The sequence below is a fragment of the Mirounga angustirostris genome, unplaced genomic scaffold (genome assembly GCF_029215605.1).
Source record: "Mirounga angustirostris isolate CCGP_5_RB_7025 unplaced genomic scaffold, mMirAng1.0.hap1 SCAF_8, whole genome shotgun sequence".
Classification (NCBI taxonomy): Eukaryota; Metazoa; Chordata; class Mammalia; order Carnivora; family Phocidae; genus Mirounga; species Mirounga angustirostris.
In genome coordinates, this window is record NW_026991716.1 from 96,259,963 (window position 1) to 96,274,309 (window position 14,347).

General features: G+C 35.6%; 1 protein-coding gene across 7 annotated transcripts in view; it reads right to left on the bottom strand.

Moving 5' to 3' along the window:
- Positions 1-14,347, bottom strand: part of REV3L (REV3 like, DNA directed polymerase zeta catalytic subunit) — a 182,120-nt gene that overhangs the window by 159,546 nt on the left and 8,227 nt on the right. For 2 of the 7 annotated variants that reach the window (XM_064597998.1, XM_054505502.1), the window contains exon 1: positions 12,714-12,841. The exons of the other annotated variants lie outside the window; for them this stretch is intronic. The gene's annotated coding sequence lies outside the window, so the exon portion shown is untranslated. Of the gene's footprint in view, positions 1-12,713; positions 12,842-14,347 lie in introns of those variants that run through there. 7 annotated transcript variants of the gene reach the window in all.

The window sequence follows — 14,347 nt, forward strand, 5'->3', positions numbered from 1 at the left end:
TCCTTCATTTTTTTAACACTGAGGTTATTAGCAATTTTTCACGTAGTTTCTCCTGTACCACTGTATGTCATCATTTGGAAAAAATCTGGGTTTTAGAAAGATCACTAGTGACATTATAAGGGCTGAATCTGAAAAGAAGGGAATTCAAAGACAAGCTGAGAGAATATTACGATGGTCCAAGCAAATATAATGAGACCTCAATTAAAGTAGTAACAATGGAAATGCACAGAGAATGGATTTGAAAGTCCACAATCTACATGTAAAGATTTGTCATCTGTTTAAGACAATATATAAAGAAATAATTCATTTTTTTCCATAAATATTTACCAAAGATCTACAATGTATCCAAGAATAATTACTGAGAAAAACATGTCAGGATAAAAGAACACTATGCATCTGCACTTTTTTTTTTTTAAAGGTTTTATTTATTTATTTGACAGAGGGAGACACAGCGAGAGAGGGAACACAAGCAGGGGAAGTGGGAGAGGGAGAAGCAGGCTTCCTGCGAAGCAGGGAGCCCGATGCGGGGCTAGATCCCATGACCCTGGGATCATGACCTGAGCCGAAGGCAGACGCCCAACGACTGAGCCACCCAGGCACCCCGCATCTGCACTTTTATGTGTGTGTGTATGTATGTGTAGGATCAGGGTTCCAATTGCATTTAAGTAATTCAGAGTCTTCCTTTTTATCAGAGGAAAAACAATTCCCTGTTCTGATTCTACAATTGCAGAAGTAGAGCCAGAAAGTGTCATAGTTGTCAACAAAAGCTTGACCCTCTATTCTCAAGTTACATGCCGGGGCTGTGGTGGGAGTTCAACACACTCAACAAGAAACTGCCCATGATCAGGTTTACTTCAATTTTTAAAAAGAATCTGCATATACTGGAGCTTTCTGCCAAAAAAGAAAATGTTTCATGCATTTGGCTCCTTGCCCTTTTATGTGGCTAGTGTCCATTATCAACTTGGAGATGTCCCCATTTCAAAATCTGCCAGCTACTGAAACACGGGTCAAACAAAACATTTTTCCTTTCCATGAAAAAGTTTAAGGTATCATGACAAGGAATCTTATTAGGTAAAGCTGAGCTCACATAAAAAATGCTTATAACGAACCAGTTCCCCCTAACATCTTTTTTAATTTTTATTTTCTTTAAAGATTTTATTTGAAAGAGAGACACACAGCGAGAGAGAACACAAGTAGGGGGAGTGGGAGAGGGAGAAGCAGGCTCTCTGCTGAGCAGGGAGCCAATGCGGGGCTCGATCCCAGAGCCCAGGATCACAACCTGAGCCGAAGGCAGATGCTTAATGACTGAGCCACCCAGGCACCCCTAACATCTTTTTTTTTTTTTATACTAATACCCATTAAACCTCAGGTTTCAAAAGTCAGGATTTTTTTTTTTTAATAATTAAAAGTTAGATTCTTGAATCACACATATCCAAAGATTCTTCAGTAAATCTGACACACCTCAATTGATGTAAATGAAAAAAATTAGAAGCATATCTTACTTTCCTTTTGAGGTAACATTCCTTTTTATTCATTTACCATGTAATTTTGTCAAAACTAGGGAGATCTCATTTATCACTTTTGATAATTCAAAGTATATGTACTCAAAAAAACTTTCCCACACTTTGAAATTTCCAAGTTTAATTTATATTAGTTGGTTTATTAATTTTTAGTGATCTTGAAGCTTCCATGCATAAAAAGACCTCTCCTTTAAAAGGCATCCCAACCTGCCTCCTTAGCGTTGTAGGCAGCGCGTCAGTCTCATAAAAGGCATCCCACTGGGATGCCTGGATGGCTCAGTTGGTTAAGTGTCTTCCTTAGGCTCAGGTTATGATCCCAGAATCCTGGGATCAAGCCCTGCATCAGGCTCCTTGGTCAGTGGGGGGCCTGCTTCTCCCTCTGCCTGCCGTTCCCCCTGCTTGTGCTCTCTCTCCCCGACAAATAAATAACTAAATAAAATCTTTAAAAAAAAAAAAAAAAAGGCATATCCCATCTTCACTTCCAAAACACCTTCTCAGTTAACAGACCACAAAAAAAACAAAATACTAATATTGATTTCTTGTCTTTCTCATGTCTATTTAATTCTACATAGTCCTAGGTGAGTAAAATAAACATATCTGGGTCAAGCTACTTGATAATTTGTACAATTAATTTTTATGCCAAATTAAATATGTACTATTACAATAACTGAGGCATAATTCAGAATGAAAATCCAGTGAATTTCAAGTGATTAACATAGAAAAATAAGACATATAAAACATAAAATTAAACATACTTTAGATTGAATTATTACATTAAATTCTATCTCCACAACAATAGCCATAATCCTGGGCCATATCTCATGGTCCTTAAATCTAATCAGACTGTTTTTTAGTTGGGACATAACTTATTATTAACTTCTACTAATAATCTGAAAGCCCTCAGGACATGCCAAAAAAAAAAATATATATATACATGCCTTTCTACTATAGCTTCACCTTCTGAAATATCAATACTTCAGGAATAGCAACAACTATTATCAAAGAAATCTCCCTAAAAGATAAATCTCATATCAGAAAAAAAAAGAGTAGGGGAAAATAAGACAAAACCCATAATGAATCATTTAAGAGCTATGAGACAGTATCTTATGGTCTCACATCCATTTAACTGAAATCACACAGAGAGGAGAAAACAGTTAAAAAGAAATACATGAAGAGATAATGGCTGAGAGGTTTCCTCATTAAATAAAAGATACCAAACCACAGAACCAAGCAGTTCAGAGAGCACCAAGCAAAAGCAAATAGGCACATCATGTTCAAAAGTAAAGGCAAATCGGGGCACCTGGGTGGCTCTGTTAAATGTCTGCCTTCAGCTCAGGTTATGATCCCAGGGTCCTGGGATCGAGCCCCATGTCAGGCTCTCTGCTCATTGGGAGTCTGCTTCTCCCTCTCCCTCTACCTGCTCATTCTCTCTTTCTCTCTCTCTCAAATAAATAATAAAAACTTAAAAAAAAAAAAAAAAAGGAAAGGCAAATCATACAAAGAAAAAAAAAGAAAAAAAAAAGACACTTTACAGAGAATCAAAGATAAGAATTATAGCAAAACTACATGAGCCAGACAACAAGAGTGGTATCTTTTTTTTTTTTTTAAGATTTATTTATTTGAGAGAGAGAATGAGATAGAGAGAGCATGAGAGGGGGGAGGGTCAGAGGGAGAAGCAGACTCCCCGCTGTGCAGGGAGCCCGATGTGGGACTCGATCCCGGGACTCCAGGATCATGACCTGAGCCGAAGGCAGTCGCTTACCCAACTGAGCCACCCAGGCGCCCAAGAGTGGTATCTTTTTAAAGGAAAAAGAAAAAAAAAGGCAATCCACAACTCTATACTCAGCAAAAATATTTTTTTGAAGATTTTCTTTCTTTTTTTTTTTTAAAGATTTTATTTATTTATTTGAGAGAGAGAGTGAGAGAGAGAAAGAGCACAAGAGGGGGGAGCGGGAGAGGGAGAAGCAGACTCCCTGCTGAGCAGGGAGCCCAACGTGGGACTCGATCCCGGGACTCCAGGATCATGACCCGAGCCGAAGGCAGTCGCTTAACCAACTGAGCCACCCAGGCGCCCTTGAAGATTTTATTTATTTGTCAGAGAGAGAGAGAGACAGCGAGCGCACAAGCAGGGGGAGCGGCAAGCAGAGGGAGAAGCAGGCTCCCCGCAGAGCAAGGAGTCCAACATGGGACTCGATCCCAGGACCTTGGGATCATGACCTGAGCCAAAGGTAGATGCTCAACTGACTGAGCCACCCAGGCATCCCCTCAGCAAAAATATTTTATAAAAATACACAGATGGAATATAATACCAGACAGAAACTTGGATCCACACAAAGAAATCAACAACACTAGAACTGACATAAATGAAAGTAAATACAAAACTTCATTTATTTATTTCTAATTGCCTTTAAAAAAAAAAAAAGATTTTATTTATTTATGTGTGAGACAGAGAGAGAGAGAATGCATAAGCAAGGGGAGCAGCAGGCAGAGGGAGAAACAGCTCCCCACTAAGCAAGGAGCCTGATGTGGGACTTGATTCCAGGACCCTGGGATCATGACCCGGGCTGAAGGCAGACGCTTAACCAACTGAGCCACCCAGGCATCCCTATTTGTAATTGCTCTTAAAAGATAACTGTCTAAAGCAAAAATAGTAGCAACATATTATATGTTGATAGCATATATAAAAGTAGACCGTATAACAAAAGCACAAAAGATAAACAGGAAGAATTTGGAATCCTTAGAGTACATATGAAATTATGTACTGTTATATGATGGAAGACTTTGGTTAGTTGCAAACGTATATTTCAAACCCTAGGGCTGCCACTAAATTAATTTCAAAAGGTATAAATAAATAAGCAAATAGTGGAGAGAAAAGAAATAAAAAATATCCAAGTAATCCAAAAGAGGAAAAACGAAGCAAAGGACAATAATAGAAAACAGCTAGCAGTGGTAGATTTTTAGTCCAACCGTATTACTAATTAAACATAAACAATCTTAACACACCAATGAAAAGACAGATTATTAGACTAAATGAGTAAGCCCAACTATATGCTATATGCTTTCTACAAGAAACCCATATAAAAGTATAAATGGGTTGAAAGTAAACGGATGAAAAAAAAGATATGCTAGGAGACAATTCCCCATGGGTCTCTTTGTGGTAGCAGTTTTTGAACAGACTTCTCAGTACTTTACCTGCAACCATCTCCCATCTGCAGTTCCACCTTATTAATAGTCAATAAAATGGAGATCCAGGAATCTCATGTCTACTGCCAGCATCTATGAAAATTTGTGGCAAGTTAACCTGACAGCTTTCAAGAAGGTAAAATTTCAGGCCCTTCAAATTCTTGATGTTTCCTGTAAACACTAATTTAAAAAAGGTGGAATGGCTATATTAAAAACAAACAAGGAAGATTTCATAACAAGGAATCCTGCTTGGGATAAAGAGGCCACCTCACCAAGAAGACATAATAATCCTAAATCTATAAGGCCTTAACAAAGCTTCAAAATACATGAAACAAAAACTGACAGAACTAAAAGAGAAACAGACAATCCACAAGCTGGAGACTTCAACACATCTCTCTCAATATTTGGTGAAACAAGCAGATGATAAACATATGGAAAAATTCAACTTTATAGTAGTGAGAGAAAACACAAACTCACAATGAGATATCATTTATACCTATAAGAATTAATTTAGAACTTAAGAAGTCTGACAATTCTAAATGTTGGTGATGGTGTAGAACATCAGAACTCTCACACACTGCTGGTGGGAATATAGTTTGGTAGAACCACTTTAGAAAACAATTGGCATTACCTAGTAAAGGAGACATGTGCACACTCAACCTCAGCAATTCTACTACCCCTAGTATAAACATATAAATTCTTACATACATGCACTGGAAGACATGCACAACACTTTTCATAACAGCATTGTTTGTAATTAGGGATAAAAACAGGAAACAACTCAAATGTCCAAAGATAGGAGAATGGAAAAATAAAATTATGGTATAGTCATATAAGGCAATACTATATAACAGTGAAAATGAATGAACTACATCTATATAATTCAACATGGATGATGTCCAAAACATAATGTTGGGAGAAAAAAAATCACTGCAGAACAAGCACACACAAATAGTTCCAAAAAGATAAAACCACACAATCTATTGTTTAGGGATATATACATATGAGGTAAAACTATAAGGAAAAGCAAGGAAATGATTAACCAAAATTATCAGATAGGAGAGAAGGAGGCAATCAAATACTTCAATACTGTAACATTCTATGTCTTACCGTAGGTATTAAAACAGGTATTTGTTATATTCTTTACACATACTAATCTATATTATAGATATATAGAGACTATGTTACATATTTATAATTTGAAATGCTTACAAAAAGAATAAGCAATAAATACAGATTCACTCAGCAAGTATTAAAAACAAGCCAAAAATAATAAAATCATGAAATACATATATAACGCTTAAGGTCCAAATAGACATTGAGACTCACATGACTCAAGAAGACCATTTGGTTATACTTATAGGATATAAAATATGAAACAAGGTGTGAGCAAGGCAGTGTGAAGTAGTTACTCTTCATCAGGAGTCTTCGCAGCATTTCAGCAGATATTCTTTGGCTCTCCCCAGGTAGCAGGTAAAGTACCAGGGGATGAGATCATGAGGACTGGTGCCATAACTACCCTAGGTTAGGAATACCAAATAGCAAGCACTATCTCCAGTCCCATGGACAGTTTCCTAAGCCTCAAAACAGACTTGCTCAAGAGTTATCACACCCAGGGAATGTTTCACACCTAAAAACACTAACTGATACAGTACAGCTCTCTCCATTCTGGATGTTACATTAGCTTCCATCACTGCTGAAATCACCAAAAGTCCACTGGAAGACCAGTATAAAAAAGAAATATGAACCAATCTACCAATAACAGGTTATTTCTTTAATTAAAAAAAAAAAGCCTTAATAAATGAAATGAAAGCAATATTCAAAGGTATAATAGAAGAACTATCCCCAAGTAAAAAGCACCAGCATCTCTACATCAAAAGGACTTTTTTGTCCCAGTCAAAAGTAAAAGAGACTGGAATAATGGCTAGAGAATTATAAAGAAAAAGTCTGAGCACATGAATACAATATTGAACCATGCTGTCACTAACACATGCATGCAACAAAAAGCCATTATCAGATATTCAAGTGTTCAGAAAAAGTAATCCACATGAATATCTCCTGAAAAATAGTACCTAAAAACATATTTGTGGCAACGAAAAGAAGGAAATTTAAATTGGAACTCAAGCATGGGTATAAGAGGTATGGTATAAACAGATTAGTGATGGTACTCCATACCAAATTAATATGTAGAGTTGAGTCCAAATTGTTCTACTGAAATTTAATACAGAAGCTAAAAATTTTTTCAAAGAGGAGATACATAGTTTATTCAACATTTTTAAGTTAAAGATTAACTTGGGAAGCCGAGAGTGTAAAACGCTAAAATAGGCTAAATTCTTCTATTACATAAAAGACAATTTTTTTTTTAAAGATTTTATTTATTTATTTGACAGAGACATGGTGAGAGAGGGAACACAAGCAGGGGGAGTGGGAGAGGGAGAAGCAGGCTTCCTGTGGAGCAGGAAGCCCAATGCAGGGCTCGATCCCAGGACCCTGGGATCATGACCTGAGCCGAAGCAGACACCCAACGACTGAGCCACCCAGGTACCCCAAAAGACAATATTTTTGATTTGTTCTTAAATTTTATAATTACAACTAAATTTCTATATATAAGCTTTTAAGATGATTTCTGCATCTATTTTTTTATTTTTTTTTAAGATTTTATTTATTTGACAGAGAGAGACATAGCGAGACAGGGAACACAAGCAGGAGGAGCGGGAGAGGGAGAAGCAGGCTTCCCGCAGAGCAGGAAGCCCAATGTGGGGCTCGATCCCAGGACCCTGGGATCATGACCTGAGCCGAAGGCAGACGCTTAATGACTGAGCCACCCAGGCGCCCTGCATCTATTTTTTAAAAAAAACACATAAAACAGTCTAACATTGCAAAAAGCAAAGGAAAGAGTAAAACAAATTATTAAAAAGTATAAAATTGTAGGAGAAAAAATCAATTATAACAAATTTTCATTGTTTAAAACCTTTCTGTTGGAAAGATCCTCAGATAGGGTTAAAAAAATGAAATGACATAAAAAAAGATTAAAAATAGTGATAGGCAATGATAGTATCATGGAAATAGTAATACTAAAAGGAAATAGGAATAACAACTTTGATGTGGGACAAGAAGTAGGTTTCAAGAAGAAAGGGTCTCTTTAAATTGAAAAAAAGATGTTCACAGAGCTACTCAAACGTGGTCCATAAACTAGCTGTTTGTTATAGGTCTGGAACAGGACAAGTACAAAACTTGAAAGTAAGCATTTAGAAACTCTTAACAGCAACCTGACAGGGGAATTGTATACCTGTTTAATATAATAATAAAAAAAGGAAGCTTGTATTTTGCTTCTTGGTTTTTCTTTCTTGTTTCATTTTTCTAATTCACTTCTAATATATTTTAAAGAAGTATCAGGGAAAAACTGATTCTTAACCACAAACAGTTTGAAAAGCACTGCCATAAAAGATCTGTTAGTTATGAAGTTTTATGTGCCAAATAACTCAACATCAAAATATACAAGTTAAAACAATTAGAGATGCAAGGCAAAAATGAAGAACAAAATGAAGTGGGAAGCAATTTCATTCCATGACATATTACATAAAAAAATAAGTGTAGAGAGGATGAAAACAAATTATGAAATGTCATATTTTCTTTAGGAGGTCATATAGTAGAAGATATCCCATCAGTTTAATATCAACTTCTCAGAGGGAAAATTACTGTATTAAATGCATACATTGTAAGATGTATTACAACCTCAGAAATGTTAACATTTCCTTTAGTCAAGGAAACAGTATGTCCACACAATTTTGTATCAAATAAATGGAAAACATTTTTTATTGAAGTATAGCCGACATACAATATGTATACCTAGTTTCAGGTATACAACAGTGATTTGACAATTATGGTCACTATGATTTAATTATAGTTACCATCTAGAAAACTTTTTAATTGTCAGTGAAACATTTATAAAGATATTGATGATATAATAGATCCTAAAGAACACTTCAACAACTTTGAAAAATTAAAAACTAAAGCATGGCAAAAACTGGTTTTCTACCATTCCCCACTATAAATCACGTAAGGATTCTTGTTTTTTTGGATGCTGCTGGGTGAAATTATGTATGAAGGGTTTGCCAACTTTAAAAACTTCTGAAAACTACATTAAATGACTCAAAACACACTCATCTCTATAGCCTCACGGTTTTCTAATCCCCTTTTACACAGAAGTGAAGGGGAAAAACGGAAGTATTTCACAATGTCAAATGCCACAGAGGAGGTCATAGATGCCTCTGCTACCGTCTTCCTAGCTCCCTACAATCTTATTAAAAACGTAGGACATTGTTTGGATTGTGGGCAGCATTACCGCCTTCTCAAAAAAGGTCAGAGGCCGTTGTCTTTCCTCTATTTGGCCCACTGGGTAAAGGCTAGCCTAATCTAGCCACCTTAATGTAGCTATCTGATTGATTAGGTAAAGTCTGGCTGAATAGGTAAGGAGTTATGAGTCAGAGCACTGCTTGAACCACTACTACTACATTTATGTGTTGTACACACTGCGTGCACGCATGCTCGCACACACACACAAACTGAACTGGACAAGACTCAAAGCAACATTATCAAGTCATTCTAAGTAACATAAAATTTTTTCCACCTATGCTACACAGTCTAATCATCTAGAAATAGCCCCAAAAGGGGTGGTTTCAGGATAGAACCAAAAAAAAAAAAAAAAAAAGTAAATAAAAAATAGGATCCTTCTGAAATTGTTCATTTTAAGTCACAGCATTTTAAAGTTAGTTCTCTAAATAAGAAGTGATAAAGTCACTATTTTTTTCTTCTATTCCCATGATTAATATTTAAAACTAACTTCAACTAAATGTGATCTAAAGCCTCATTTAAGGTATAAAAGTTCTTTATAAAATGAAAAAAATATTTAAATAAAATGTATTTACCCTAAGATTAAACAAACTGGGAAAAGATATTTGAAAGTCAATTCATAGAGACCAATTTTCCTATTATATGAAGAGCTCCTTGGAATCAATAAACAAAAGACCAAGACCCAAGAAAGGAAAGTGGATAAAAGATAAACATGTAGTACACTGAAAGAGAAATACAACTGGCTCTCAAGCATATGGAAAGACACTCAATCTCACTTGTAATAAAAGAAATGCAAATTAAAACCACGGAGATCTATGTTTTTATCCATTAGACTGGCAAAGATCAAAACATTTGAGAACATAATCTTGGTGAGGAGATGGAAAAAGTCTCATATTGCTGGTGGGAGTACAGATCAAAACAACCTGTGTTACACTTTTTCTTCTCTTGAAAATATTCTTGTAAGACATTTAAAAAGTATAGTACACAAGATATATTCTATCTTATGTGGGCTGTTGGTCATTTTCAGAAAAGTTGTAATTGCCTGCTTTTATAGAATCTTGTTCATATAATAGAGCAGATAGGTAGGGAAGTTTAAGAAACTTGGATGATGAACACAGTAATCCTGCCCCATCTGCTGCCCACCTGATACCTTATTGTGCACTTAGTGGGGGCTCAGTAAATATTTGTTGATTAAATGGGACCAGGACTGATGCTGAGCAATGATGAGAATGGAATAAAACAAGAACAAGGAATTAGCTAAATTTATCTGAATTGAATAAATTTTTAAATACTATACTTTTTCAAGAGTAGGGCACCGACACACTGACAAATGCTTCCTGAAAAAGGAGTCAGCCAGCAACAGTGGTATAGATTATTGCAATAATGGCCCCCTAATGAGTCACACACTCTTAGGAAACCCTTTCCACACTGCCCTGAGCTTTGCCATGTTTTGCTTTGGCCATGGAACAAGATAAAATATACGGGGCTTGCCTTCACTTTCTGCTTCCATAAACCCTACTACTACTGCCTCCAGCGGAAGGTCAGCCTGCTGGAGACACATGGCACTCCACGACCCTAGCCAACAGCTGGCACCAATATCCAGACATATGAATGAAGCCATCCTAGATCAACCGCCTTCCTGCTGACCTCTCAGCTGACCGCACCATATAAGCAGCCCAGCCACCAGCAGGGGCAGAATTGCTTAACTGAGCCCATCCCGGAATCATACGCTAACAAATAGCTTATTTTATACCACTACGTTTTGGGGAGGTTATGCAAAAACCAATACAAGTGGATTTATGTTTTACCTGTTTCTGTTTGTTAAATTTCACAATGAGAATATATTCATATACTACTTGTTTAATCAAACTAAACTTATAAAGATATTTTGTATCAGACTGATATTATAGTCAAGTCCCACTATCACCTTATAAGCACATATACATAAAACAAAACAATCCAGTCCAGATGGGAACATGAATTTGAGAGACTTAATACTGCTCAGGAAAAAAAGGGTCAGTACAGAGTAGCAGGGTATACTATGATACACACACAAAAGTGAGTAAGAATATATTCATGGTCACAGTCATGTCTCAATAATGGCTATTATCAAATTACAACATCTCAGATTTTGCTTCTCTGCTTCTTCTTTGCTTCTCTGCTTCTTCTAATACACATTCCCTCATTTTAATCCTCACATGCTATGAGGTAAATATATGCTGAATAACTTCAGGAAAAAATTAATTAACCTCTCCAAGCCTCATTTCCTCAACTGTAAAATGGGGATAATAGTACCCATTTTATAGAGTTGTTGTAAAGATTAAAACACTCACTTAGAACTGAGTACATAGTAAGGGGTCAATAAATGGCCTATAATCTGTTAGTAAAATGACTTAAAAGTAGTGTCTTTTGACTAACCTGGCTTCTATTTTAAAATCATGAAGCATCATCAACCAAGGAGTGAGTCATCAAAATTAATTTGAAAATCTTTCTAATGACTTCAAGAAAAAAATTAAAAGACAATGTTATTAAAAACAAAACAAAACAAAAAACCAAACCAAACCTGGGAATACATATAGGGAAAATATGGTGAAGAAATCGAAACTCCAGGCAATAATGAATTCATTTGGTCCACATTCCACAATCCTAAATAAGTTTAAAAACCAATGGCTTCAATTTTTGTGTTTTATGAATTCACAAACGGCAAAAACAAGAGAGCAATAAATCCTATTATCACCTTTGTGACCTCTGGCACACATACTTTTAATTCTTTCTACCACCGTCTTTAATAAAGAAGGCACTACTGAAGGCTTTGGAAAATAAGGCTCTTTCAGAGGAAATAAACTTAACCTAATCTGCAGCATTGGAAAATTATAGTTACTCCTTGAATCAATGGCTTAACATTGCCCTTTTTCAAGGCCAAGATCAGGCCTGGACACTTTTGTTTCTCTCTATAGATCAACAGTTAAAAGAGAAAAATCAGGCCTAACGGGTATTTATAAAAAAGTCAACTCTTTAAAAAGTATTTCAAACAGGTAATTACCTAGCCTGAAGACGTAAGAGGTAGTGACGAACTACAAAAAGCTTTACACCACAATGTACAGGTACTTTAGTTTGCCCTATTCTGAGAAATTAATAATTAATCTTAGTATATATGAAATAATGTGGCAGATTCTGGAGTTAGAAGAGTAAAGAAAGTAACACTTATGTTGATATCATGCCACACATTTGCTGATTATTGTTTAATCATAATAATCCAATGAGGTAAAAATTATTAGAACTCATTTTACAGAGGAGGAAATTAGGGCTCACTTAAGTAAAATAACTTGACCAGGGTCTCTCAGCAGAAGACAGTCTAACAGGTATTGGGGGCGGGGGGGGCAGGGAGGCACACAAGGGTGCCATGTAACCATGCCTACAGACAAACACAACGCTAAATGTAGTAAGTCCTTTATCACCAATGTGAAAGGGGGCTAAGACTATGGGAAGCCAAAGAGATAACCTTTTGAGAATGGGCAAAGGAGTCACAAAAGGCTTTAAAAAGGTTAATATTTGAGTTGTTACTTTTAAGGATGAGTAGGATTTATCAACTTCAATGCCAAGGCTTACCCCCAACCCCCCTCATCCCCAATATATTAACCAAAATAAATTACTTACTTGAAATTGAGAAAAACAATTTTGAGAGAAATCTTCCTCAGATATATTATTCCATAGTTTTAAAACAAATAATATGATGACAGTTTAATTTTTAGGTTGCTTTTATGTGGCTTGTCTTGGTTTTTATTCTGAAATGAAATTTAGATTAGTCATTTTCTTGTTCTGAGAAACTAGGAGTATGCCAACATGTTTTAACTTCACATTTTTTCACATATCAACATGTATTCTTATTTACAAAACCTTTCATTTCACCATCTCAAACAAAACCTAATTTAATATATAAATTACTTTGAAGTGTAAATATATATGCAAAATAAGATATTTCTTTAATTATGGTTATACTTCCTTGGTAATTGTAATAAATGGAAGAAAAATAGAAAACTCTTGTTATATTGTTATTTATTACACAAGCATTTTTGAGGTAACACGCTTTCTTATATTATTTGAATCTTTTATATAGTAAATGCTCTCTCAACCCAAAGAAAATTAAATAACTACCCCCAAGGAAATTGACCTCAAATTCTTAGTTTTTCCCACAACTAACGTCTAAAAAGAAAATAGAATTGGATCAAAAAAACCCTAACATTTACAATGACAATTACTACCCTTTCTCAGAATTTACTTTGCTAGGCATACATTCAATTTCTGCTGCAGAAAACAGTCCAGTTTGCCAATACTAATTAAGCAACAAAATATTTTTCATTGAAAAAAAAAGAAATATTTAAAAAGCAACAGAGAACTGGAAGAAACACAGAAGGTCATCTGAAAAACTTAAATGACAAAAACAAAAACAACAAAAAACAAAAAAACACCCACACACCAAAAGATTAAATAGACCGTTATTAAGAGGGTTTTATTTTTACTTATAATGTGTTTTAATCTCAAAAATGTATCTACTTTACGTTTAAACAGTGGAGTTTTGTTTTAATTGCCTAAGACACTTACTCCTGCCCTATCTGTATCTTACCTGGAAACTCTAAGTTAACACATTTTACCCAAAGTTCACTGTACCTGAACTCCCATTATTTCCTCTCTTATTTAGTATCACTGTGGTGTTAAAATGACAGCCAGGTACCAAATTAACATACAACATACCATACCCCATATCTTAGTAAGTTGCTGAGTATTTCTTTGAAATGTCTATGGCTAATGACAACATCCTTTGAAATTTGTTTAACCCCAACCTCCTTAAACCTCATTATAAAACGAATCCCACTACTACCTATTTTACAGGAAGATTCTAAGCACTATTACACACAGTAGGCCCTTAAAGATTTCTAAACTGTGTACATGCAGGTCTTCTAATAATTCCTTCAAGGTTCAGTATGTTCACCTTTCAATTATCAATGCCTTCTTCCAATTTTCCCTCAGGTTTGGGGGGACAGTGTGAGGCAGTGAGAGCTGAGTCAAGATCCTTAGTTTTCACCCCTAGCCCACACAAACAACTTATAGGACACTGGACACATCCCTGAGCTTACCTATCTAGATTTCAGTTCTCTTTATATAAAATGAAAGGATTTGACCAGAACAGTGTTTCCCAACCTTTTTCACATTGTAAATAGTATCTGTTCAGCACAGAGACCAACAGAAGGGCATTTGGAAGCATCAACATGGTGCTTCGTGAAAAAAATTTA